General features: G+C 40.0%; 1 pseudogene; it reads right to left on the reverse strand.

Annotated features, from left to right (window-relative positions):
• The window catches only part of LOC127190936 (dnaJ homolog subfamily C member 10-like), a 76865-nt pseudogene extending 72147 nt beyond the window's left edge, over positions 1–4718 (reverse strand).
• Between the last annotated feature and the right edge of the window lie 1282 nt (positions 4719–6000).

The raw sequence follows: 6000 nt of genomic DNA on the forward strand, positions 1-6000 counted from the left end.
CATGCATGTGAATTCTTAATGAAGAAGAATTATAAATGCTTTCAAGTATTTTCTCTGAAGGACTTCGGAGCTTAAAAATTTGCAATGTTTTGGAGACCATTAAGTAAACTTAGAGCATTATTATGGTAAAGGGTTTTACATTTTTTATGATATTTATTTATTTGTGTGTGTGTGTGTGTGTGCGTGCGTGCGTGCGTGCGTGCGTGTGTGTGTGTGTGTGTGTGTGTGTGTGTGCGCGCGCGCTAGACACTTTCTCATGTTTTTAAAAGCTCTAAAACTCAGAAGCTCCAGTGGTTTTCTAAAATGTTGTAACATTTTGGGTAGGAGAGAGTTTCTTGGACTTGTTGCCATCTTCTAAAGGGTTTCAAATCAGAAAATATGTATCCATGTATATGGTACACACATGCACACAGGCAAACATGTGTGCATGCACACACACACACACACACACACACACACACACACACACACACACGGACTGAAGATGTAGCTCAGTTGATCAAGTTTTTGCCTACAGTGCACCAATCCTTAGGTTCAGTACCCAGCACTACACACTAAAGTGAGTATTTATGTGTTCCTGTAATCTGAGCGCTTGGGAGGCTGCAGTTTGATGAGCCATGTCCCTAGTAGTCTCTGCCTTTTGGACATTTGGTCCACCAGTGATGGTGTGGTTTGGGGAAGTTTGTGGCCTTGATGAAGGAAGTACATCCCTGAGGGTGTGACTGATGTTTCCTAGCCTCACCCTGTCCCCAGTGACGGCTCTCTGCTACCAACACGTGCATGCTTCTCTTTCTCCTCCTGCCCTCATACCTCCTGCCTCTGTCCTGCTATTACAGACTCTTAGCCTTCTGGAACTCTAGGCTAAAATAAACTGCTTCTTTTATAAGTTGGCTTTGTCATGGTTATTTTACTGCTGCAATAGTAAAACAGCTAATGTAGAGGTTAAGGCAGGAGTATTAGGAGTTCATTTTCTTTTCAGCCAATACAGAGTTCATGGGACCTGTCAGAAAGCAAACGACAAGTCAAAATGATCATGGATGCACATTTCTCTGTATATAAATGTAAAGTGTTTTCTTCTTGTGGAAATGACTTCCTTGTGTCTGATTTTCTGGTGTTGCTGTTGTTTTATCAACTGCATGTTTACTTGACATTAACAGTTAGTACGTTTAACATTGCATAGTGTATGCCAGACAATTTAGTGTCTGTCCTGATTAGAATTGTGCTGGCTCTTATCAGATTTGATGTTGGTCTGATCATAGAGGCATTTGCAATAGCTATGAGATTTGGCTTCATGGGTTAAAAATTCACTTTACAAATCTCCCTTTCTTGTGTGATTTCATTTAGAGTTTTTAGTAACCGTCTTGGCATCCTGAAAGAGAAAGTTAGATTTGTCAGTGACTAGTGAGTGGCCTCAGGCAAGCTGCGTTGAATCTCAGGATGGCTTCCATCACAAATCAAGGAGTGAGGATTTGCTTATCTTGAAGGGCTTCTACAATGGTTGGGCTATAACTGCAAAGTGCCTTGTGCCATGAGTGGCATACGGTAGGGAATCAGTGCACGGTGGTTGGTATTATCAGTCAATTACTCTTTCGTGGAGGGAGATGCCTCATACAGTGTGAGTATTTTGGAATAAGTAACAACATCTTAGCTCAGACTTGGCTCCTTGGCCAGGATTTTAGTGTCTTACCATGAGGGATATTCAATTACAAATTCAACCGTAAAGCAATATGGGAAATTAAATTGTAGAAGATGATTTGGTTATTAATAAAGACTCACTGAGCTCCAAATGCCACTTTTTGCATTTCTTTGTAGCCTGAGATTCTCCTTCTTGACTATAGGCATTGTTGTAGCAATTGGGGAGATTTGCTTCCTAAGGAATTCTCTTGGACCCTTATCCATGAGACACTCATGCGTTTATAAAACAGTGGCAGAGTGTATAAGGTTCCATCTCTGGCAAAGCTAGCTTAGTGAAGAACATACTAAATGTAAAACATTCTCTCCTGGGGTGGGGGGTGGGTAGATTTCAGTGGGTAAATCACTTGCCAGACAAGTCTGAGGACCTGTCTTTGAATTCCCAGAATCCTTGTAAAGCTGGGTGTGGTCACATGCCTCTGCAATGGCAGAGCTCCTACAGTGAGATGGAAACTGGAGACAGGAGATTTTTGGAGGCATGAAGGCTGGCTAGCTTGCTGCATGCAAGGGAAAATAACAAGAAATCCTGTCCCAAGAAGTTGTATAACAAGGAATAACCCCTGAGGTTGTTTCATCAGCTCTGCATGTGCGTTGTCGGGTACGTGTGTGTGCGTGACTGCACTCCCACATGAGTGTGCACACAATATACACATGCATACAAAAACAAAAAGTAAAAATTTCAATAGGTACCATTTAACACACACAAATGCACAAGCAAATGCACACTCACACACATGCACACAACACAGAAAATAATGATAAAAACATTCTCAAGTAATGCCATTTATATGGTATATTTCCCCAAGTCTTTTAGAGTTTAGTTTCTAATGTGATGTTACTTCTTAGTATCCCTAGACAACAGGCCAGGCAATCTAAGGGTACTTTTCAGAAAGTAGAGTATAGAATAATGAAACAGTTTTCTCATGATGTGATTATAATTATAGGTAGAATTGGAACAAAATTCTATATCACTTTTCTATTGTGATTGCTTCTTGCTTCTTTAATAAGGAACAATGGGTGTTTGTTTGCTGTTAATATATCTTCTTCTAAGATATGTTTATCTAGTCAGACATTTGCCCATTTAAAAAAAAATTGGTTGTTCTCTCATGTAGATACATATTTGGGCTGCTAATAGGCTAAATCAACATTACACTACTACAATAAGTCCCATTGTGGCATTATCTACTCACATTTGCATACAGAATTAAAGTGGAGTTGCTAATATTTTGTTAAAAAATTACATCTGTATTCATGGCAGCTACTACTATATAGATCCTTTAAAATATATGTTTTTCTCAGGCATTCTATTAACACTGTCTATTAATTCTGGCTATTAGTTGGGGTTCTGTAAAGGAAAATAACTGATATAATGAATATATATACAAAATGGCTTACAGACTGTGGCTGTCTCCTGGTGGAAAGGTCAAGAACTGGGTAGTCTCAGTCGTCCTAGTCTGGTGCTGGAGTCCTCAGTATTCCTGGAGAGCTGCCAGTCTCCAGGTGACATTACAGTCCAGAAGAAGTAGATTCTAGCACCAGTGAAGGGACGTGTGGCCGCAGCAGGACTTTTGAACTTTGCAGTGAGAGTGAAGGCAAGCCGGAAGAAACCCTTTCTTCCAGACTTTCACCAGAAGGCGTGGCCCAAATTTAGGGTGTATCTTCTACCAAATAATCCAATAGAGAAAACCTATCAAAGGTGTGACCATATGTTTGTGTTTAGTTGATTGCAGGTTTATTCGAATTTGCAGGGTTAGTTGCCTCCCTGGCTTTATGTAATGTTTTTGATGTTGTTTTTGGTTCTTTGAGAGAGGGTGTGGTTTGTAGTTCTGCTGACTTATAACTCCTTATGTAGTACAGACTGGGTTGGTATACACCTAACTCACACACCTCAGTGCTGGACTGACAGTCTGAGCTATCACACCTGTCTTATAGAGTAACTTTAACCTTTTCATCTCTTCTAGAAAGTTCATGTGGAATTGGCATGATTTCTTCCTCATATGTGACCAGTAAGCTACTATAGCTTGGCTTCCTCTTTGTGAATTTTTAAAAACTATGAATTATGGAGCCTGTAAATAGAGATAGAATTAAACCAATTATTTATTTCTCTCCAGGGAGGCTGGCAGCTTGTGTCTCTGAATGCATTTTCCCATTTAAACTGTTGAATCCATTAGCATAAGTCCTTCATAATTTCTCATCTTATCATCTTATTAGCATCTACAGAGCCAGAACTAAAGTCACCTTCCTCATTCTTGTACCAGTTATTCATGATCTCTTTGCCCATATACCCACCTACATGATATATATTGAGCATATATCTATATTTTAATATAAAAAGGTGTGGTCTTGTTGACTTTTACATTATTTTCACATGTTCTATATGATTTTTCTCTGCTCCAATCTTTATAATTTCATCATTAAATAGTTTTAGACGTGTTTAAAAACTGTATTGTTATGCATTTGAGTGCCTTTTATGCATCAATATATGAGCACCATGTTTGTGCCCTGGTGCCCTTGGAGGTCAGAAAAGAGCATTAGATTCCTTGGAACTGGGGTTATAGATGGTAACAATCCAATATGTGGGACCTGGGAAGCAAACCTGGATCCTCTGGGTGAGCAGCAAATGTTCTTAACTGCTGAGCCCTCTGTCCACTGTGTGTGTGTGTGTGTGTGTGTGTGTGTGTGTGTGCGCGCGCGCTTATTTCCTTATCTTATCTTCTTGAGTAAGTTTCTCTCTCTGAGTAGGCTTCTCATCAACTTGGCTAGAGTGGCTGGCCAGTGAGTTTTTGGGATTGGTCTCTCTGTGTCCCGCCATTCCTGGGGTTACAAAAGTAGGCAAACACATCCAACTTGTTCATGTGGTTGCTGGTGACCCAGAATCAGGCCATCAAGCTTTTGAATCAAGCACTTATGATTGAGTCATCACCTCGGCCCCAGTTGTCAGGTTTCTGTTGTGCATCCTTTTTCAGTTTTATAAGGAGTAAGTACAGGTCACCAGATGGGACATTCTTCCTTTCTAACATGGGCATTGCGATAGGCTTCCCTCCTGTTACTTCCCCAATAGCTTATACATAATGCTACCTCTGTCTTCATTTTAAATCACTTTAACAATAACATAATTTCCCTTCTTATTTTTACCTGGAACCACAAGATAGTTATTAGTAAGTTCTTCTATTTCCAAATATTTGACAGGTTTTCAGTTACTTTGTTTATTTCTACTTAGGCTCATATGGGCCATGAACATGCTTTATTTGATGTCAATTGTTCAAATATGTGGATATATTAGCCCTAACTTCAACACATATACCATACTCCTTACACGCAAGACTCAGGGAACATCACGGAAAAGGAGGTGGAAAGACTGTAAACTCGAGAGGTTAGAGTCGATGCTGTGAGCTGTGCTTTCTGACCAGATCCCTGCACTCTTTACCTCACAGGAACTGTGGCTGCCTGCTCAAGATCAAGCCAATCCAAGCTTGGCATGGCTTGAGGAGGGGATCACAAGACCCCACCTCTAACTGAGGCGATAGTGGAATTGAAGGCTGCTGGGGGAGGGCTTCCAGTGTTTTCCAGGTGTGTGGACTCTGGACTTAGTGGGATATTAAAATATAAAACACAGGGGACATGAGTTTGGATCAGGGATGAAATGGGGGCAACCTGGGAGGAGCTTGAGGCAAAGGAATATGAGCAAATTACATAAGAAATTCTTAAAAATAGAATTTTTAAGAGCTGTTGAATTATGTTTACATATATATGTATGTATATATGTGTGTGTGTGTGTGTGTGTGACAATTCTGTGGATATATTGTGTATTCACTTGAATAAATTGTATTTTCTATTATTGTAGGGAAGAGTATTGTACAACTGTACATTAGGTAAATTTGTTGAACTTGGGTAAGTGAAATGTTTGAGCAGTTGCTTCTTTCTTCTCTCTCTCTCTCTCTCTCTCTCTCTCTCTCTCTCTCTCTCTCTCTCTCTCTCTCCTGGATTCACTCTGTAAACCAGGCTGGCCTCAAACTCACAGAGATCTGCCTGCCTCTGCCTCCTCAATTGCTGGGATTAAAGGCGTGTGACACCACACAGACTTGCTTCCTTATTTTCTGTCTACTCTTTTTTTTTTTTGAGTGAGAGTCATCAAAATCAATGATAACAGTGGAATTCTCTACTTTCAGTGTCACTGTGTCTTCTTTAAACATCCATTATTCTCTTCTACGTGCAAAGACACTCTGGATAAACTAACAATTATGTTTTTGTAGTCTAAGCAATATGTTGTTCCAAAATCAAATTTATGAATAGACATTTCCATTTGTT

Source organism: Acomys russatus, chromosome 6, assembly GCF_903995435.1.
Source record: "Acomys russatus chromosome 6, mAcoRus1.1, whole genome shotgun sequence".
In the NCBI taxonomy this organism is placed as follows: Eukaryota; Metazoa; Chordata; class Mammalia; order Rodentia; family Muridae; genus Acomys; species Acomys russatus.